Source organism: Lynx canadensis, chromosome B4, assembly GCF_007474595.2.
Source record: "Lynx canadensis isolate LIC74 chromosome B4, mLynCan4.pri.v2, whole genome shotgun sequence".
Taxonomy (NCBI): Eukaryota; Metazoa; Chordata; class Mammalia; order Carnivora; family Felidae; genus Lynx; species Lynx canadensis.
In genome coordinates, this window is record NC_044309.1 from 94,194,632 (window position 1) to 94,218,348 (window position 23,717).

Genomic DNA, 23,717 nt, shown 5'->3' on the forward strand with positions numbered 1-23,717 from the left:
TCCAGAAGCAGACTACATTCCCTCTTTTGTTTTTGTTTTTGTTTGTTTCAGTTTTTTTTCCCCTACTGTAGGTAGGAAACTAGATGAGCTTATTAGAATTCTATCTAAAATTAAGGGTTAAGCAGGATGGATCGCTCAGACCCTTTTAGATACGACAGAGATGTCTATAAACACACATGGATATGTTTGTTTTTTTAAAAATTTTTTTTAATGTTTATTTATTTTTGAGACAGAGAGAGACAGAGCATGAACGGGGGAGGGGCAGAGAGAGAGGGAGACACAGAATCGGAAGCAGGCTCCAGGCTCTGAGCCATCAGCCCAGAGCCCGATGCGGGGCTCGAACTCACAAACCGTGAGATGGTGACCTGAGCTGAAGTCAGACGCTTAACCGACTGAGCCACCCAGGTGCCCCTGGGTTTTTTTTTTTTTTAAGCTTATGTATTTATTTTGAAAGAGAGAGAGCATGCACACAAGTGGGGAGAGGGCAGAGGGAGAGAATCCCAAGCAGGCTCCGTGCTGCCAGAGGAGAGCTTGACACGGGACTCGAAGCTGTGAACTGTGAGATCGTGACCTGAGCTGAAACCAAGAGTTAGACGCTTAACTGACTGAGCCACCCAGGTGTCCCTGGATATGCTCTTTTGAAAAAATGCAATTTAGATTCACTCATTACATGTTTATGGACCTCTTTCTGTGTGCCAAAAACTAGGTTAGACACTAGAGGTCAAAGGAAATATCTTTGACCCAGTATCTTTCCTTGAGATCCATTTAGTTCACGGGGGAGACAGAGATTGGTGACTGTCCCTGACAAAATAATCAGATGTCATAAGCAAGTGCCAAACTACTTGACTATCAAGGAGGGGCCTTGACAGCCAGATCTGAGCCTCTGGGGAGGGCCTCACGTAGGACTCCTCCTCAGATTGAGTCTCAAAAGATTATAGGGCCTAAAGGCCTTCCCTGTTTTCCCTCCCCTACTGCAGCAATTTAATTTAAAAATTTATAATGGGGTTTTCTCCCTTTTGCCCCTAAATTAGCTGAAGGCTGTAGGTCTTAAATTAAAAGCAAGCTAATGCATTTTTAATATAACTTGGCAGTTGAGTTTAGACACAAATGCCACATTTAAAAACTAAGAGTATAATTGGCATTTAATGAGGCAGAATGAACTCATGGCCCTTATAGAGAATGGTTAATGATTAAGGGGCAGGGTGATCATACTGAAGAAACCCACCAAATCCTTAAAAATGACATTGTCAAATGTCAATTCCTTCTTCCTCCAGGCTGGTTGTTCCAATTCTTTCCCTGATTCAGTGATCCACTCAATATGCATGCAATTATGTTCAGTTAAAAACAAAACAAAATAAATTGAAATCAATGTAGTCATACCACGCTCTCATTCTTAAATTGCCAAAAGATAACAATGGCATATTCATAGAAGAAGAATTACAAGTCATCTGTGGGTATATTAGAAGTAATCAGTACTACTAATAATGAAAGAGATGTTTCTCCTAAGAACAAGGGTATTTTCCTTAGCAATCATAAAGGCTATGATAAATTTGGGAAGTTCAATGTTGATTTAATACTATTATCTAAAACACATGCTGTGTTTAATTTTTTTTAAGTTTATTTTTTTATTTTGAGACAGAGATCATGAGCAGGGGGGCGAGGCAGAGAGTGAGGGAGAGAGAGAATCCCAACCAGGCCTTGCACTGCCAGCACAGAGCCCAATGTAGGGCTCAAACCCATGAACCATGAGATCATGACCTGAGCGGAAAACAAGAATCAGATGCTTACCCGACTGAGCCACCCAGGCGCCCCCTGTGTTTAGTTTTGCCAGTTATCCCAGTAACACTTTTAGAACATCCTTTCCCTTCTAACCCAGGATAATGCATTACATTTAGTTGTCATGAGTCTTTAGCCTCCCTTTATTTGGAATACCTCCTCAGTTTTTGTCTTTCGTGACATTGATATTTTTGAAGAGTATATTTCAATTGTTTTGAAGGATGTCTCTCAATTTGGTTTGTTTTCTTTTGATCAGATTCAAGTTCTTACTTTTGGCAGGAAAGGGTTTTATGTATTTTTCTGAAGATGAAAATCTGTGTCATTTCTCTTTGTCCAACACTGTGGGTTCTGGAGCCCCACGAGACTTGGTTTGAAATCCTGCCTCTGCCATTTCTTGCCTGTGTCATCCTGGGAAGGTTACTTACCTCAGCCCAACATCCATATTCCCCTGGTGAAAAGGATATAAAGGATACCTATGTCTAAATGTTATGGTAAAGATTAAGAGATTTAATGAATTTAAAGACCCTGAAACATTGTTTAATCCCTAGAAAATGCTTAATAATTTTTATTTTAAATATTAAATGACCATGCAGTAGACTAATATTGCAAAAATTGAGCAGTTTTGAAAGAATTTTTTTGGCAATGGTAACGTTTGGAGGTAACAAAGTCACCTAATATGGGAGAGAGTCATGATACCACGAGCTAATCCTTTCCTGAGATCCTCCTGTATATCTCACTATTCAGATCCCTGGCACTCTTCCCAGTACACAATTTCAAGCTGATATGCACAGGGTCCTAGTGAAGATGTTGACAGATTCCAGATAGGCAGAGAGTGGCTGAATGAGGTGACCTTGTTATTCAAAAGGAATGGAGGTAATTGGGAATATTCTGACACAGTACTTGAATGTGTGCAACTTTGCTTTTAATTGATAATGCATGAGGCCTTGACGGAATTTTCTGAAATAAGAAGAAGAATAAAAATAGACATAATAAGGAAAGGTATATAAGTAGTTATAAAAAACAGAAAAACTATTTTCAAAAAAAAAATACATCATTCACCACCCATTTTAACTAAACATGCCTATGCCCTCTGTGCCAGAAATTCCACTTCTAAGAGATACAAGAAGTCAGAATTAAGCCAGATGTCTATCAGTGTATGAATGGGCAAGTAAACTGAAATTTATCCAACAAATAAATATCGTAACGTCATTAAAATGTTTACTAGAAAAGCTTTTGCAAAAAATATCCACAGTATGAATGCACTCATGTGAACTTTAACATAACCAACTCCATACATGTTTATTGGGCCACCTAAATGGAGCGAGAGAATTAAAAATATAAACAGAGGGAGACACAGTAACTTGAGAAGAATAGTGACCTCTGGAAAAAACGTCAGGAGAACCAAATTAGGGAGAAGTTTAAAGGACTTACGACTCGATATGCAGTCTTTATTTCCCTATTTAAAAACATAAAAAAGAAATGAAGTAAATAGGCCAGCGTGCTTAACAATCGCTGAATCCAGGTGGTCTGAATATATTTTCTATTTTGGCTCTTTACTGCTCAAAACCCTTCATAATAAAATAGAAAACTTGAGGGGGGGGAACCCTTTGTATTCAAATATAAGACTGTTCTCCCAATATCAGGGTCTTGGAACGTGGCCATATAGTTCACTCAGCTGAGCTGTTACTGCAATGTGGGAAGCACTGCTATTTATATGCGTCTGGCTTTTGGGGTGGGTTTATTTATGCCTGGATCATCTCTTCTCACTCATTGGATGTAACCCTTCAAAATCAGGAAGCAGAATTATTTTGCACACAGTGGACTGGCTCCTTCAGAGCAGGTCCCCTTTTTGTTTCCAGAACTAGCGGTATCTTGCTCGCAGTCGGAGTTCCATGAAGATGTGTTGGATGAATGAGTTCAAGCCAACTTTCCCTGAGCTCGGCTACTGCAGGCTCATGCGGAGCGCTGCCCTCATGGAGTTTACAAACTGGTACGGAGATAGACACAGGGACCTCAGTGGACTGGACAAAAGAATGACCTAGAACAGCCAGTGCAGAGCCCAGGTTGTTAATTTTGACCAGGATGGCAGGAGAAGGGGATACGGTGATTAAATTTCCCACATGTCGGTGTGGGTCGGTGTCTCTTTGCGGTGAGAGATTACTTGCCCTGGAGACTTGGTTAGAATATGAATCTCTCACCTGGAGAGAATAACAAATACATCAAGCCATCATCCTCCCATCGGCAGGTTGACTTTATCAGACTGGCCCCAATTCTTAGGTAGACCAAGAAAATTCAGACTAGTAGTGCCAAGGACTGGCTTCTGAGGCACGGGTAAAGTCTGGATATTTGAACGGAAGCCGGGAAGAATGGTTAGGCGGCAGGTTTGGGGAGGTCCTGACCACTGAAAGGCAGTTTGAGGCCACCAAGTAGGAACCATGAGAGGGAGGAATAAGGTAGACGAGAGCAGGAAGGTGGGACAAAGCCCCAGGTGTGGGGCACAGTGTGGGGAAGACAAGCATTGGCTGGTTTGCCCATCAGAGCCTACACGACGTGATCCTGCACAAAGGCCTCGACAGTGTAGAGGGTAAACTCTTAGGAAGTGCCCACACCCTGCTTGGAAAAGACGCCGGTGGTAGCAGTGACAGTGCCGCCCCAGGAAGCTTCTTGGTTTCTGCATTACTCCCGGTGATGGAGACAGCTGTCCCCTAGTTGGCCTTGGGAACTCTCTGTGCTGTCCAGTGATTGGGCTCAGAATTTACAATCTAAACGTGCCTCCAGTTCACAGTTCTGTCTGACATGCCTTGCTTTACAGCTGTCTTGTCCACGTGGTGGGTAAAAACAGCTTCGCCAAGTATGAGCTGGAAGGAACTCATCGTCCCGCTCACCCTTCGTAGAACACCTCACACACACTTTGAGTCCTTCCTTCCCTCTTTTAACTTCTTCTTGGAGAGTTGTGTCACCTTCTCAAGGAAGTCTTTGCCATGTTCCCTTCATTCTTCCTGGAGTCGGGTAGGAGGACCCCAGCAGGGGCTCCCACAACACCCCTGGTATTGCTATCCTTCCACTTACAACACTGTATAGTATTTATCTGTTTGTGTGTCTGCTTGTCCAGTCCCCTGAGAGCAGGAGGACCCTCCCTTAGTCAAGCTTCATCCATGCCGCATGTAGTACATGGTACAATGCTTCTAATATTAGTTCAGTGGAATCAAGCTGATAATAAGCTGGAGACTCCTGCCCTCTAATCGCTACAATCTGCCCACTGATTTTCCTTTCTCTCTTTGTTTCATTTTGTTGTGTTAGCTACATAAGCAATACTTGTAAATGTTCTTGTAGAAATCCAAGAAAAAGTACATAGAGTAAAAGGCACAAGTCTACATGCATTTCCCCTACTCCATTCCCTACCCCCATTCTCCTCCCCAAAGGCTGCCACTGTTATCATCTGGGTTTGTGGTCCCTGCGGAGTTTTCTATGCATTACAAATGTATACATGCATGAAGAAATATGACATTTTATTCGTGAGGCTGTGTGTTTGCTTTTATCGCATAATGATGATGTAGGCGGTCCAGGTCCGTGTGTATGACCTACTGAATCCTTTTTTAACTGCTACAGAGCAATCCAAAGAGATTAGGTAAGGGGCTAGGATTGGTTTAAATAAGAAGAAACATATCAAAAGATATTAGCCATTCACAGAATTTGTGGGAGGGCGGGAGAAAGACAGCCTGAAGCCATGCATCCAGGAATGCCCAACCACACACGTGTGTGAGTGTTTTCAGGGTGGGGAGGACTTCTGTAGAGAAGATTCTATTGCCACCACTTTCCAGTCTCCATGGTAACTCAGGGCCAGACTTCCAGAGCTCCTCCAATGCCACACTGAAAGATCCAGATGCCTCTACCCCATATTTGCTAGAAAATTGCTCCCCCAACCCCCAAGGAACCTCCTCCTCTGCCACCATAACGGTCACATTTTTAAAAATGTTTATTTATTTTGAGAGAGAGAGAGAGAGAGAGAGAGAGTGCGAGTAGGGAAGAAGGACAGAGAGAAGGAGAGAATCCCAAGCAGGCTCCACACTCAGTGCAGAGACCGCCACGGGGCTCAATTTCAGCACTGTGAGATCATGACCTGACCTGAAGACAAGAGTTGGTTGCTTAACTGACTGAGCCACCCAGGCACCCCTTCATGGTCACATTTCTACCCTTTAGGAGACTGAGGAATAGAGTGATATTTAAGAGAAGATCACATCTTGGCTTGCCAAAACGAGTCAAGAAACTATAGTGGTTTGTGTTAGCAGTAAAGAGTTAACCACTAAATGGAAAAATTAGATCTCATGCACAATAGCAACAAAACCCATCAAATATGTAGGAACAAACTATGTAATTTAATTAGGATCCTGGCTTCTGGTGTCCAGGTCCCATATGGAAGCAGAGTGGGTTAGCCAATAACCATTCAGTTCATCCTCCTTTGCTATCATGCCAGGGAAGGCGACATAATTCCACTTTAGCACCTCTCATAGGTACTAAAACTTGTTGACAGAATCATAATTAAAATGACAGGTGTTCTCTGGAATTAATTAAATGCTCACTTTTATGGAGGATATACTATGACATAGAGCCTATTTCACTGTCTACTCATGCTGAGTATCCCTCTACTAACCTCCACCCCATTTAATTTTTTTTAGACTTTTTTTTTTGAGAGAGAGAGAGCAGGCATGCATGTGCATGTATACACGTGAGCAGGGGAGGGTCAGAGGGAGACAGAGAATCCCAAGTAGGTCCATGCCCAGCTTAGAGCCTGAGGAGGGAGTCAATCCCACAACTGTGAGATCACGACATGAGCCGAAATCAAGAGTTGGATGCTCAACCAACAGAGCCACCCAGGCGCCCCACCTCCACCCCATTTAAACACACACACACGCGCACACACACACACACACACACAGGCAGAGAGAGACTGGCATATGGCTCTTTCAGTATGACAGCATGAATAAAACCTCAATTTTAAGAAGCATTTAAATAATTTCCCATTATCATATCTATAGAGATCATGTATTTTTAAATTTTTAAAAATGTTTTATTTATTTTAGAGAGAGAGAGAGAGAATGAGCGCATGAGTGGGGGAGGGCAGAAAAAGAGGGGGGCACAGAATCTGAAGCAGGCTCCAGACTCCGAGCTGTCGGCACAGAGCCCGATGCTGGGCTCCAACTCACTAACTGCGAGATCATGACCTGAGCCGAAGTCGGATGCTTAACCAACTGAGCCACCCAGGTGCCCCTTAAAACCAACATTTAAAGGACAAGTGTTAATATATATTTATTTTGGTTTTCTTTTCTTTCTTTTTTAAATGTTTTATTTATTTTTGAGAGAGAGAGAGAGAGAGAGAGAGAGAGAGAGGGGAAGGGGCAGAAAGAGGGAGACAGAATTGGAAGCAGGCTTCCGGCTCCGAGCTGTCAGCACAGAGCCCACTGCAGGGCTCGACCTCACAAACCGTGAGACCATGACCTGAGCTGAAGTCGGACACTTAACCGACTGAGCCACCCAGGCGCCCCTATAGTGATATTTTCTGAACCCTGACTCAAATGCATGCTTTCAGAAAAAAAATTTTGAGGATTTTTCTCTTGGTCTTCCTCCCCCATAGCCCGGAGTTCAGTAATTTGGTAACAATTATCTGTATTGAGAGTATTTCGCTGTGATATACATAACCTTTGAGTTATGTTCACTTGAAGAACATATGTTCCAAGTTAGATGTGGACCTAGGACAACTCCTTTGGAATCTCTTTCTTGGAGATTAAAAAAAGTATACATACCAAGCAAAAAGGAGAGTTGAGTGAGGTAATATAGAAGAACATGTTTTGGGGAACAGTGAACTAAGCTGTCTGTGTGCAAAATTTCTCTTTGGGCTGCGCTCCTGGAGGTCTGGAGAACAGTTTTGTTGTTATTGTATCTGGTGGTCTCTCCCACTGACCAGCCCAGAGCCTGGTGCAGAAGCAAAGCTGAATAACAGCACCCACAGTGGCAGTGACAGACGTTTGTGACGCTGGGCTAGGCGAATGCGCTATCTCACTTTAAGCCTCAAAAATTCTTTAGTGTAGATATTATAACCCGCACTTTATGGATTTTAAATGATCTATTTATTACATTAAAATTCTTTTTTTAAGTTTATTTATTTGTTTTGAGAGAGACAGAGACAATGTGAGTGGGGGAGAGGCAGAGAAAGAGAGAGAGAGAGAGAGAGAGAGATCCCAAGCAGACTCTGCACAATTAACTTGAAGCCCGATGTGGGGCTTGAACCCATGAAACCCATGAAACCGTGAGGTCATGACCTGAGCAAAAACCAAGAGTCAGATGCTTAATGGACTGAGCCACCCAGGCACCCTTATTAAATTAAAATTCTAAACACACAGGGAACCTCTCCCTACAAACTGCTGCAAAGAGAGTCTCTTTCTACTGATACCTGAAATTACACAATTAGAGATTGCTTTGGTTGACGTGAAGCTTTGTTGCCTCTTAAAATGCAAACACTTTGGGAGAGGGATAGACTGTGCCTCTTCAGGGCCAGCTGGCTTGTCAGATCTTCGAGGAGCCAGGCTTGGTAAGGACAGAGACAGTGAAAGACTAAAGAGCCTCTCACAGTGGGGAAGAGAGATTGCCTCTGAGGAATTTGGGGGGATTGATGGAGAAAGAAACAGAATTTTCTCAGAGCTCATCAAATAACCAAGCCCACTGGCAGAAACAAAATGGGAGAGTGGGAAGGGGGCCTGGAAAACAGGCTGGGCTGGGCAGAGGCCAGATGTTGAGATGCCCTGTGGAATAGAGACAAGAACCAAAGACACAAGGACAGAGGCACACAGAGAGCTAACAGTGCAAGCCTATAAACACACACTGCATGCATACAACCGCACATGCGTCTCTGAGACACAGGCCCGGCAGAGCAACCCATCCGTCTATAGCTCAGAGGCCTCATTCCCTCAACTTGGTAAGGACTTAGGCCTTTGTTTCCTGCTCACAGAAAAATATTTTCCTCTCCTCCCCTTTGTACTACCTTTCCATCATCTGTCCCTTAGCCAGCCGCAAAACAGGTTGGAGGTGGTAAGTCAAGTCTTATGTAGGAGTCGTATTTACACATGCACTAGGCCACCCGTAGGCCACTGATCTGCCTAATGAGGGAAGCACAGTTAAAACAAGTTCCCACATGAGTAAGAGACACACAGGCTTGCCTTGCTCAACCCATTACTCAAGAGGCCGGTTGCATGGGAGGAGTTCGTCTTTAACCCAAGCTTCCCAAGTGAAAGGCCTCCTTTTCCTGTTAAGCTTACACATTCGATCTGAAGGTGCCTCTGTCATATCTGAAACAAGGCAATGCTCATCATACACTTCAAACTGAGATGACTAGATCATGGGCATTAATTTAAAAAATAAAATAAAATCTAGAACTTTCTCATGAAGCACACGATCTCACTGTTCCTTTTTATGATAGTAAAAAGCATTAATTTAACAAATTAAGTTGTTATTATATTTTTATTATATTATATATTATATTATTACAATTATATTATAAATTGCTATTTAACAAATATTAAAATGAGTTTGGTAAAAGAACTACAATATGCCATACTGTTAAAAATCTCATTTGGGCATTTTTCATTTTTTCTTATCCAGAGAGCCTCTCCAAGAAGCCAGCACAATACTTTGGCTGGCTTCACTGTCCACTTTAAAATTAGGAAAGTGGAGAGATTGTTCATTTGTTTGTTTACTATTTTTATCACAGTGTTTTTAACATTTCTTCTTTTTTCAAGTTCTACAATTATTTTATTATTTTTCTTTTTCCACCTACAGCTGTCCCAGGCCATTTTCACATCCTACCTAGTCCAGGTGTGTTCTTGGTTGTTAACTAGAATATATGTATTTAACTGACTTTTTTTTAAGTTTATTTATTTATTTTGAGAGAGAGAGAGAGAGAGAGCGAGCATGAGCAGGGGAAGGGCAGAGAGAGCGCGAGAGAGAATCCCAAGCAGGCTCTGCACCGTCTGCGTAAGCCCAGTGCAAGACTTGAACTCATGAACGGTGAGATCGTGACCTGAGCCTAAATCAAGAGTCAGAAGCTCAACTGACCCACCCAGATGCCCCCAACTGACTTTTTAATACTTCTCCCAATCTTTTTGGAGAGATTCCGGAGTCCTTGTGCATTTGCTCCATTCATAGTCTGGAGTTCTCATTCTCTGTCCCCTCCTTCCTTCTTGCAGCCCTGCTGGCCTCCTCCTCTAGAGCCTGGAGCTGAAGGGTTGATGAGAACATTACTGAACTGTGATTTTAGTGTTTGCTGTGCCAGTTGAATAATTTCACAATGCTCAAAAACAGAAGTTCCGTCCCGTATTTTGAAGCCATTACATCACTCTTGCAGGAGAAGCAAGCTGAATAAGTTAATTAACAACGGCTGTTGCTGAACCAAGTATGAGTACAAACATCCTCTCTGGAAGGCAGTTCAGGGCACCCAGGGAGGACTGGGAGAGGGAGTTGGGACCCCGGATGCCTATGGAGTGAGGACGGAGGGTGAGAGAGGGTGAGGACGGGTTTCCTATCTCAGAAAGATTTGCGGGAGTATTATAAAGCTAAATACCTATTTGTCTAATTAGCTGCTGAGGACATAGCTAGACTAGGTGGGTTGGTTGAAAATGGACTGGGGCAGCCTCGGTGGGAGAAGGTAAGAAAATAATATTTGAAGGTCTTAAAAGAAGGAGATATTACAAGTTCAATAAGAACAGTAAAGAAATAAAAGGTAGTTCTCCTTGCTATCCTAATTATCAAGTGGACAATGAAGTTAGCCAAAGCGTGAGGGGCTTCTCAAAGAAGCTCTTTGTATGAAAAAGTGAAAAAATGCCAAAACAGGATTTCTAAGGATGTAGTCTATTGTAATTGTCAACATTTAACAAATGCAAGACTACCTGCACAAAAGATTAAAGAGGAAATGGAATCTTGCAATGTAGTACCCAAAATGTCCAGGGTATAAGTGAAATCACTCATCATACAAAGAACCAGGAAAATCTCAACTTGAATTAGAAAAGACAAATCAACAAGTGTCAAAAAGGAGATGACCCAGACCTCAGAGTTATCAGACAGGATTTTAAAACAGCCATCATAAAAATATTTTAACAAGCAATCGTGAACCTACCTGAAACAAATAAAAAATACAAAATCTCAGAAAAGAAATATAATATAACAAAGAATAAAATGGAAACATTAGAACTAAAAACCACAGTAGCTGGGGGGTGTGTGTGTGTGTGTGTGTGTGTGTGTATAAATAAAACCCAATATAGCAAGCCTATTTCCTTTATTGGGGATGTGGAGAATCCATGAATATACAAAATACTAAGAGATAATGGGGAAATAGCAGGATGTACCAAGACAATTTAAAGAACTACAAGGAAATGCTTCGGCTAATACAAAGCTTGGATAAAATAAATTAGTTCCTAGGAAAATACAAGTTACCAAAATTTTCTCTTAAAGGGAGATAGAACTAGACCAATAACCTCAGGAAAAAATGGCAATTGTTTCAGATCCAAGGAAAAGTTTCAGATGTCAAGAAAAAATGGACAATTAGCTTCAGAATGTTTTCCAGGTGAATTGTTTTTAATCTTCAAGGAACAGATGCCACTTTAATCTCTACATCATTTTCACTATGCAAGAATATAAGGAATGCTATAAATACTTCCAGACTTTTGGGGCATCTGGATGGCTCAGTCGGTAGAGCACATGACTCCTGATCTTGGAGTTCAAGCCCCACATTTGGAGTAAAGTTTACTTAAAAAAAAATACTTCCAAATTTTTTACTGTGATAAAAAATACGTAACACAATTTACCATTTTTACATGTATAATTTAATAGCATTAAGTGCACACATATTGTTGTGGAATCATCACCACCATCTATCTCCAAAACTTGTTCATCTTCCCAAACTGAAGCTGTACCCATTAACCAGTAACTTCTTATTACCCTCCCCACACATGCACACACGTAATCCTTGCCCCCAATCATCACCATTCTACTTTCTGTCTCAATGAATTTGGCCACTCTGGGTACTTCATATAAGTGGAGTCACACAATATTTGTCTTTGTATGTCTGGCTCACTCACTTAGCATAATGTCTCTGAGGTTCATCCTCACTCTAGCATATGCCAGAACTTCATTCCTTCTTAAGGCTGGATAATATTCCACTGTATAGTACTACCACATGTGGTTTATCCATTCATCCATCAATGGACATTTGGGTTGACTCCACCTTTTGACTAGTGAATAATGTTGTTATGAACACTGATGTGCAAATATGCCTTTGAGTCCCTGCTTTCAATTCTTTTGAGTATACACCCTCCAAATTAGTTTTCAATATATTTTAAACCCACCTTCATGGAAAACATCTGTAGAATTCCTATTAAAGCTGGAACAACACAGGTGGCCACAGTTAAACGTATACATCATGATTGTTCTAGAAGTCCCAGACAATGCATGTGGACCAAAAAAGAAAAGAAGTGTAAATACTGAAAAAGAAGAGAAGGAAGTTGGCAATATTGTCCGTATGTGGTGTTTATTTGTATAACTGAAAAACCTTAACTTTATCCAGTTGAAATTATTACAGAAAAGAAAGTAGATTTTCAGTATGTGAATGATAATAGAATATATAATGAAGAAAAGTAGGCTGTGGATGGTACTGGGGGGAAAACTTGAAGTGTGTTTAAGATGGGGATGATTTACATGATAACAGGTAGAATTCTTGACTGAGTGATCGTATGACACCCATTTCAGGACTTCTGCCCGACTTGACCAGGTGGTAAATTATGGTTCCACAGCACTGCTTAGCTCCCAGTGCAAAGCCTATGGCACCAAAGTTGTTTACAGGTCTGTCTCCTCCAATGGTCTGAGAACTCCACGGATACGGATGGATGGAGTCATACTAGTATTTCAATTGCCTGAATCCAGGAGTTTCAAACTAATTGAAGGGCCAGATTTGCTTAACAAACGTGTTAAAGACCTGCCCACTTTTTTTTTTAATTTTAATTTCTTTGGATAAAGTATGCATTCTGAATTTCACCATGAGGTTGACCACTCTCTATTACAGCCTGATTCAGTCTTTTATATTATCAGCCTTATCTCTATAGGAATTTTATTTCTCTACCACTGCATGAATCTGGTACATTCTTTTATATACTGTATATATGTTCAATAAATTTTTGTATGTATTAATTAATTAATCACTGTTTTCAAATGGAATGGCTCACAGACTAATTCTGCTATTCAAGTAGGTAAATTAGACTTGGAGTTCTGGAAGAAATTATTTCCAAATCAGATTTTTTTTTTGCATTACCAAAATTATGTAACTTTTTTAATAAAAAAAAATTTTTAATGTTTATTTCTGAGAGACAGAGCATAAGCAGGGGAGGGGCAGAGAGAGAGAGGGAGACACAGAATCTGAATCAGGCTTCAGGCTCTGAGCTGTCAGCACAGAGCCTGACAGGGGGCTCAAACCCACAAACTGAGATCATGACCTGAGCTAAAGTCAAGTCGCTTAACCACCTGAGTCACCCAGGCACCCCAAGTAATTTTTGCTTTTTATGTGGTCTTTTCCAAGTTACATTTGTGGGGACCAAACACCAAAATAAATGGACTATGCCACACAGTCTTACTCCTATTCCTTCTGGGTTTTAGTAACTCTTTTTTTAAAATTACATTTATCATGTTACGTATATAAATAACTTCACCATGATTGAAGTCTCATACAAACAGTCACTAGCATATGTATCTGTTTATATAATTGCCCTTTGGTCAAAATCCCATTGATATAAAAAATCAATTGTAAGATTGCTAAACTCAAGAGGATATAGCAATTTGTCTTTTTTGGAAACTTTCCAAGCTCTTCTGGCCAAAGAAAATCACACCCTCTGCTGAGTTCCTGAAGTAATTTGCACATATCTTTACACAATTTATATTATATTATACTGCTATAATTATTTCCTATATCAGCCTTCTCCACAATGACCTTTCTTATCTTCTAGTATCTAGCATAGTGCTTGACGCCTAATAAACATACAATATTTGTTCAATGAATGAATTAAGGAACTAAATGGATGAATGAAAAAAATCTTTTGGACACAAGGGAAACAAGCGACAGCATTTTTTCCATTTTCTGATTTGGTTATGTAGCATATCTGCAAGGGCAGAGATTATCTAAATATTTTTTATAAAAGAAAGTTTGTCAAACCGAAAAGGTGATGGAGTCATAAACGCTGTTAACAAACATGAGACTTAAAAAGGCTGGTAGATCTGAGTCCTGTTTGGATTAACAGCAGCAACTGAGTTATTATTTTAGAAATATGTTACTGCCACACAAGTGCGTTGAGGTGAATGTCTTCATTAAACAGAACCCTATGGGAATTCATCATAGTGAAAACAGCTTCAGATGTTCCCTATGTTATTAATGAAAAAGGTCACTGTTAGCCTTCACAGGACCCACCTCAATAAGGCTATGAGAACATACTGGCGAATACGAAGTTCTCTATCCTCAGCTGTTGCTGGGAACGATGAATGTATGGTGGTTTTACAAATGATGTGGGTGCTGGGTTTCAAATACAGTGGAAAAGGGAAAACCAAGCCATATCAAAATTGTTCTTGAATTCCTTAAACCATCCATGATTTGGGGTAGATAATCATCTATCATTATATATATGTATATGTGTACACACATATACATATATATATATACACATATATGTATACATGTATATGTGTGTGTGTATATACTATGCATACTAACATACATGCTGGGATTTTAGGAAATAATAACATTTCTTTTCCTTTACTGACTTCAGAGCCAATTAAGATACAAACCTAAGACGATGATCAAACATTACCTTACTATTGAACTGATATTTGAAAACCCAAGTGTATGGTTACAATGGACTTCCTAATACATTCTCCTTAATTAGACGATATACACACCCAATCACAAACAGGATGGACAAGTTATCCACCATGGAGATGAACTCGTAAATATGAGGCACAGAAAGGATTAATGCAGCATGCTTCTTGTGGCCAGGCTGGGTGCAAATGAAGAGATACTAGAATGTGAGGAGCTGAGCATGCTCAGATCCTACTCATAAAATTCACCAGTCACATAATCTTCCTCCTAAGGGAAGGGATAAGTAAACACAGAGAAGAGAGGCCAAGAATATTACTCTAGCTGATATTCTCCACATGGGAAAATTAGGCCAGGAGAGAGTTGGTTAACTCTTTAATAGCACAGTATATAACTGCACAGATGGGTTCTTTTTAAATATTAAACAACCAAAGCATTTGATGTTTAGGCCACTTCAGGAAATTTATTAATATCTTAACTTGCTGATTGTACTCATTCACAGTCATCATTGTTACCTGCCAACAATTTAATCAGTTCTCTAACTCATCCTTAGTGAACGCTATCCTCTGGCATTCAATTAATACTTTAAAAATGTCTTACTCAGACATACAATACAACACAGGACTAACGGAATTGGAGTCTCCAGATTGAAAGGGCCAACTGAGTGGATGGAACTAGAGTGTATTATGCTAAGTAAAATAAGTCAGTCAGAGAAAGGTGATTTCACTCATAAGTGGAATTTAAAAAACACGACAGATGAACATAGAGGAAGGGAAGGAAAAATAAAATAAAAAGAGGGAGTGAGGCAAACCATAAAGAGACTCATAAATACAGAGAACAAATTGAGGGTTGCTGGAGGGGAGGTGGCGGGAGATGGGCTAACTGGGTGATGGGCATTAAGGAAGGTGTCTGTTGTGATGAGCATTGGGTGTTATATGTAAGTGATGAATCACTAAACTTTACTCCCGAAACCATTACTACATTATATGTTAACTAACTTGGATTTAAGTAATTAATTAATTAAATAAAAATGGCCAACTGAATGCACGGTGCAAGGAATGATAAAAGCCACAATGTGATAAGCATCCTTATGAAGAGAGAAAGAAGACAGCACGGGGATGGCTTAAATTTTCTGATTGAAAATTCTTTCTTTCTTTTTTTAAGTTTATTTATTTATTTTGAGAGGGTGAGTGAGCAGGGGAGGGGCAGAGAGAGAGGGGGAGAGAGGATCCCAAGCAGGCTCCATGCTGGCGGCACAGAGCCCGACGTGGGGTTCAAACTCACGAACAGTGAGATCATGACCTGAGCCGAAACCAACAGTCAGATGCTTAACCAACTGAGCCACCCATGTGCCCCTGAAAATTATTTCTAAGCTAGAATTCTATTTGTAATGTGGTATGAAGTTACAATAAGACGTTTGCAGACAGCAAAAGATTCAGTATGTATCTTCCATGCATCATTTTTCAAGAGGCTGGTCAGAGCATGTGCTCCAAAAAAGAGGATATAAACTAAAAAGTTAGAAAACATGGCATCCTGGACACAGCAATCCCAAATGGAAGAATAAAGAGCCCATGACATTAGCTGTGTGGCAGGCCTGGAGAGGAGGTAGTCTGGACTGGAGCAGAAGGAGGAATGTGGGGGTGAGAGGGGAATGGAATAGATATTTTCTGGCATGTTTGAACATTTTAAAAATTATGTATTCAAGTATGTAATCACGGACCAAACAAAGTAAACAAAAGAATTTATAAAAAGTTGTACCCAAACTAACATACTGCTTGACTCCAAAGCAAATAATATTTACACTGTCATAATAAGAAAACACTAACTATTGATTCAATTAATTAAAATTATGCGGTGTGGGGTGCCTGGATGGCTCAATCGGTTAAGCATCCGACTTGAGCTCAGGTCATGATCTCTCGGTTCATGAGTTTAAGCCCTGCCTCGGGCTCTGTGTTGACAGCTCAGAGCCTCCAGCTTGCTTCGGATTCTGTGTATCTCCCTCTCTCTCTGCCCCTCCCCTGCCCACACACACCCAGTCTTTCTCCCTCTCTCTCTCAAAAATAAACATTTTAAAAAATGAAAAAATATACATACTGTGGGATGCCTGGGTGGCTTAGACGGTTAAGCGTCTGACTTTGGCTCAGGTCATGATCTCACTGTTCGTGAGTTCAAGCCCCCTGTCGGGCTCTGTGCTGACACCTCAGAGCCTGGAGCCTGCTTCGGATTCTGTCTTCATCTCTCTGCCCCTCCCCTGCTCACGCTCTCGCTTTCTCTCTCTCTCCCAAATAAAATAATAATAATAATAATAAATTTTTTTAAATTAAGAAAAAATTACACTGTGAATATAGGAAGAGGAGATTCTGGGGAGAAAAAGGAAGAGAGTTTAGTCTTCATCTCCCATGGTAGGATGTTAGTAGATAATGTCTAATACCAACAAATCCAAAATGACAATAAATTCATACTATTTAGAAATATCAAGGTAAATATCAAGTTAAGCAGCTGGAAGAGTTCATTGTGATTACTTTGAAAATAAAACAACTGGGGGCACCTGGGTGGCTCAGTCAGTTAAGTGGCCGACTTCGGCTCAGGTCATGATCTCGCACGATCCGTGAGTTTGAGTTCCGCATCGGGCTGTGGGCTGACAGCCCAGAGTCTGGAACCTGCTTCAGAGTCTGTGTCTCCCTCTCTCTCTGCCCCTCCCCTGCTCACTGTCTCTGAAAAATAAATAAACATTAAAAAAAAAAAGAAAAAAGAAAAGAAAAGAAAAGAGCTGGAAAAAAATTAGAGTGAAAGACAGCACTGTACGGACCAAACGAAATACTTAACAGAATCATTTAACCTGAGGTCTACCATGTGAGACTCCAACCCCTTGAGACTTTCAGGTGCTGTTCCAGGTGGGGGAGCAGGGGTTGAGGAACACTGAGCAGACAGGGTTCCAGACCCTGCACCTACATCAACCAGAGCAATAACCTTTTTATCTAGTTTACCTTGTAGGCGACCATGTAAGATTATATTTGAAGAGAGTCTTGCACCACCTTAACATATCAGTGTTTGAAAATTATTGGTTCAGAAACGTGGCACTGGAGAACACTTCCAAAGCAAATATACAAACCAATAAACCACCCCAGCTTTTATTGCTGCTTTCTGGAGTGGAGGCTTAGATCGGCTGGGGATACTAGTGGGGAGAAAATACTGTCAGCTTCAGACAATGCCCCTGGCAGATAGAGGCAATAATAGTCACAGGATGTGACGCTCCGATGAAATAATATCCCGGCCCTCGGAGTTATCATCCACCAGGTTTGGAAGTCTGGCTTCAGCAACGTGGGAGAGCAATAGCCTTAGGTCCTGGAATGCACATGCAAAACATGCCAAAACTACACACGAAAAGAGAATCAGCATCCACACTATATAGAGGTCAAAAACTCATAAATATAAGGGAAGCTATGGGAAGAAAGAACGATCTTTGAGATCCTAAATCCAAGGGCACTGGGAAATATTTATATTCATGGCATAAATAAACGTTTTTAATGCAGTCAAAAGTAGAAAAGGCCAATGTATACGATGCAGGTTAAACCAGGACTGAGTTAAAAGAGCATATTTCAAATTTAAGTTAGGAATTTGGAAGTTTCCTGAGATAGTCCCAATTTCATGTAACTTACTCTTTTTAGCAAAGGTGGTTTATGAAAAGTACAATAACGTGACTTAATTTTTATACTTTCATAGGATTTTTATATAAGTAAATTCACAAATTTGGGGGAAAAATCCTTTTATCAGACTAAGAGTTGGAAGTCCCCCGATACTCATTTCCTTTAGGGGCCATAGCAGCTAGAACCCAAATAAACAGGAAGAAAACTTAATACCCTCTATACACAATAAAGCTAATTCTTTTAGCATTAATGCTTCCATGAGTGGTGAGGCTGGCACTGGCTATTTGAGTTGGAGAGCAAAAACAAACAGCAAGTGAAACTGCCAAGGAGGGAAGGCGTTTGCAAGAGAAGGATTTATGTGAAGGTGGTCAAAATACAACTTCCAATTATATATAAATAAGTTCTGGGGAGGGCCTTCGGGGTGGCTCAGTCAGTTGAGCATCCAACTTCGACTCAGGTCGTGATCTCACGGTTAGTGAGTTCGAGCCCCGCATCCGGCTCTCTGCTGTCACCACAGAGTTTGCTTCAGATCCTCTGTCCCTCCCCTACTTGCATGCACATGCGCACTCTCCCTCTCTCTCAAAAATAAAGAAACATTAAAAAAAAAAAAAGTTCTGGGGATGTAATGTCCAGCATGCTGATTATAGTTAACAACACTGTATTGTATATTTGAAAGCTGTTAAGAGAGTACATCTTAAAAGTTCTTGTCATAAGAAAAAGATTACAACTGTGTGAGGTTATGGATGTTAACCAAATTTATTGTGGTAATCATTTTGCAATATATACATACAACAAATGTATGTATATACAACTAAAACTTCTATGATGTTCTATGCCAATTATATCTCAATAAAACTGGAAAAATTAAAACTAAAAGGGACAGTCATCATGCATTCAATATATGTTGTTACTATACACTTTTTGAAAAGATTTTCAAAATAGTTATAATTTTAAATTTTGCTCAGAATAAAACATTCAGTTTGTTCTTATGGGAACAACAAAAAAGAGGATTCATAAAATTCATGTGACAAAGAATAAACTCTATAGCTGGTTCTGTGGTTGTGGAAATGCAGAAAGTTGAAAGTCCTGCTTTTTTTTTTTAAATTTTTTTTCAACATTTATTTATTTTTGAGACAGAGAGAGACAAAGCATGAATGGGGGAGGGTCAGAGAGAGGGAGACACAGAATCTGAAACAGGCTCCAGGCTCTGAGCTGTCAGCACAGAGCCCGACGCGGCGCTCGAACTCACGGACCGCGAGATCATGACCTGAGCCGAAGTCGGACACTTAACCGACTGAGCCACCCAGGCACCCCAAAAGTCCTGCTTCTAAAAAGTTCCCCTTTCCTGGGGCGCCTGAGTGGCTCAACTGGTTAAGCATCTGATTCTTGATTTCAGCTCAGGTCATGATCGCACGGTTCCTGAGACTGAGCCCCACGACGGACTCCATGCGGAGTGTGGAGCCTGTTTTGGATTCTCTCTCTCCCTCTCTTTCTGCCTCTCCCCCCCTCTCAAAATATATAAATAAACATTTTTTTAAATAAAAAATAAAAAGCTCCCCTTTCAGATAAATTTTGTGATAATTTCATATTCTTCACATGATCTGTGCATCCACTCCAGAACTCTGAAACCTCCCAGATGCATCACAAATTAGGTCAATTCAGATTGTGTGTTGTGAGAACTTACTGATTTTTTTAAAGAGAGTATATAGAAATTGTGCTACTGTGATATTTTTTAAAACCTTAATCCTGAAAATACCACTTGGACTCCTAATGCGTAAGGAACATAATTTTTCAATATTAAAAACTATATTGATATAATTTATTAAATGGTTAAAGGAGAAATAACATGACTATCTAGTTAAATAAATTGACCAAATCTTATGTATATTCTATTAAAACCTTAATAATAGAATTCTGTATATATAATTGTTCTTAATATATTTAAAAAAGCTCTATCTCAAATCAACAGCTGTTATGCTTCCTGGTGAACCTATAAGCATTCCTGTTATGTGCAGGGACAATTTACTATTATTTTGTTATAGTCTATAACTAAGAGAGATAATAGGAAAGATAAAAATACACCTAGAACCTACTATATCTCAAGTTCTCCATTAAGATCTTTTTCTGGGGTGCCTGGCTGGCTCAGTCGGTTGGGTGTCCGACTTCGGCTCAGGTCACGATCTCGCGGTCCGTGAGTTCGAGCCCCGCGTCGGGCTCTGGGCTGATGGCTCAGAGCCTGGAGCCTGCTTCCGATTCTGTGTCTCCCTCTCTCTCTGTCCCTCCCCCATTCATGCTCTGTCTCTCTCTGTCTCAAAAATGAATAAACATTAAAAAAAAAAAATTAAAAAAAATCTTTTTCTGGATTACTCATCTCATTGAATCTTCACATTTTTATGAGATAAACACCAAGTCATTGATGAAAAAGGAATCTGAGAATAAGGAAATTTAACTTAGAGTTGTTAGTAGTCAGAATTCAACACCAGCTAGTCTGACTCCAAAGCCTGGTTCTTAATTATTGCACTACTAATTTAATCAACAAATGTATATTGAGTGTTTACCACAGGTCTGGCCTATGGGTACTAGAGATACAGTAGTATATAAAAGAGATCAAATTCCCTGCTCTTGTGGAGCTTACAATATAGAAATAAAAATTTCAAACACTGATTTTGGAAAGAAAGGCAAAATTATTATCAGTTCACGATATAAAGAAGACCTATACATTTCAAATGCATAATTATAAGAAGTAAGAACTTTCAGTCACTGAATAGTTTGAAGGAAATTTACAAGCCAATTTATTTCCTGTATTCAAGCAACAATACACTGGGAAAATAGAATACTAATTTCTATTTATTAACAGCAGAAAAAGGAGAAAATATTCATGTAACTTATTCATGTAGAATTTTCCAAGGACTTATATAAAGAAAATCTTAAAGGAATGAGTTTCATCAAAGAAGATAAGTAAATGAATATTTCCCTCTAAACTTTCTGTTAATTTTTTCAAACTTTGGATTGAAATGTAATTTAGTCCCAATGAAAATACTAATAGTAAACTTTTTGGGGTGCCTGGGTGGCTCAGTCGGTTAAGCGTCGAACTTTGGCTCAGGTCACGATCTCGCGGTTTGTGATTTCGAGCCCCGCATCGGGCTATGCTGACAGCTCAGGGCCTGGAGCCTGCTCCAGATTCTGTGTCTCCCTCTCTCTCAGTCCCTCCCCCCTGCCTGTGTGTGTGTCTCTCTCTCAAGAAATAAATAAACATCAAAAAAAATTTTACAAAATACTAACAGTAAACTTTTTGTTACATGTCAAAATTATATAAAACCTCGTGTGAAAATGTACACAATGACAGAGGCATTCTGAAAAATGAGAGACACGATAGTATTACCTTTACTAGGTAGTAAATATTTCATAAAACTACTGTAACAAACCACGTTGGAACTGGTAAGTGAATAATAGATTATTAAACCATAATAGAAAATTAAGAAATAGGCTTACAAAAGAAAACTGAAAGTTTGATAAAGGTAACAATTCAAATGAGTACAAAAAAGATGGATTAATCAAAAATCTTGGGGGTAACTGGATAACTGTTACAGTCATGTACGGATATATAACAAACTACCCTAACACAAATGGATAACCATCACCATTTTGTTTTATCTTGTGATCTTGGGGGTCAGGAATTTGAGTAGGATTTGGCTGGGTGATTATTTTGCTGCACGTGGCAATGACTATGTCACTTAGTGGTATTCAGCCAGCAGCTGAGCCAGTCTTGCGTGTCCAAGAGAGCTTCACTCACACGTCGGACACTTCAGCAGAGAAAACTATAAGACTGGGCTCCTCTTGGCTGCTCTTTCTCAGGTAACCTCAGGACCTCTCCATACAACTTCTTTATCAAGCCCATGACAACCTAGGGCTTCGAGAAACCAACATAGAAATTAACACTGCCATCAAATCCTAAGTCTGGAACTGACAAGCATCATTTCTGCTGTACTCAACTGGCCAAGGCAATCACGAAGCCAGATCAAATTCAAGAGGAGGGGAAATAAAGTCCACGTCTCACTGGACTCACAAATTTGTGGATGTCTTTAATCTTCCACACTAGCTAGCTAAAATCAAAACCAAAACAACAAAGCTATAGACCACCCTCCCTCCTCACATCAAAATAAATACAGAGAAACCAAAGATTTAAATGGAAATGAATGAAGCAATCACTAAAAGAAAATGGATGAAATTGTACTATTAATTTATTGTAATTGAAATAGCAATCCATAGTGTTAAAGGAATCCAAAAAGTTTGCTAAATTTAACTTCTTTAAAAAATTTTTTTTAATCTCTTCTCGGACTTTTGGCTAAGATCAAGTGTAAAAAAAATATTTTTTTACACTTATGTATTTTTTGAGACAGAACACAAGTTGGGGAGGGGCAGAGAGAGAAGGAGACACAGAATCCAAAGCAGGCTCCAGGCTGTCAGCAAAGAGCCAGACACGGGGCTTGAACTCACAAAGTGTGAGGTCATGACCTGAGCTGAAGTCGAACGCTTAACCAATGGAGCCACCCAGGCGCCCCACTAAATTTGACTTCTTATAACATTCTTAAGCTTCTAGGTGGCAAAAAAAAGAAAAATGCCATCAGAAAATTCACAAGACAAAGGATAAACTTCTGTTTCTGTCTGTGATGGAGTAAGTGGTACCAAACTATCACTTCCCAAATAAACAACTGTCTTCAGACTCTGGACTATAGGCAGCCCAGAACTATATTCCCTGGGGGAAGCAAACAGATCAACTTGGCCCACTGGGCCCAACAACTGTCCTGACTTTCTGCCTGAGCACCTTTTCTGGGTACAGCTGCCAGATTTAGCAAATAAAAACAGAATGCCCAGTGAAATTTGAATTTCAGAGGAGGAAAAGAAATTTCCCGGAGTGATGCCTTTGCCTATGCGTGAAAGGGACTGGAGGCACTGGCCTTAGATAGATGCGTGGATAGTGCATCCGAGGAAGAGGCACAAAGGCAACATATATGTGTACAGATCCTGCCACAGGGTAAATGTGTAGCAGGGGTTGGAAGAAATTCGCGTGTGAGTACTTCAATGTTCTTAAGGAAGTAAGAAGGAAGGGGATCAACAGAGGGCGGGGATGGAGAAGGAGGTTTGTTAGGGATTTGAAGAGAGAGGAGAAAGTGGAAAAGAGTGGTGTAGGAAAGCTGGATGGTGGATGGAGCAGAGAAATACAGTGAGACTGCCAGGCAGCATTAGGCCATTTGATGTGTGTAATTACGAATTTAAAATGGAGCTAATAGCAGGGCAGAGTGCTTTCTTTCAACCACAAACTATGAAGAGTTAGTAGGTAGGGAGTTAGATTTCATCAGAGTTGTGTTTTTCCAAGTTAATGTGAGAGAGAGGCA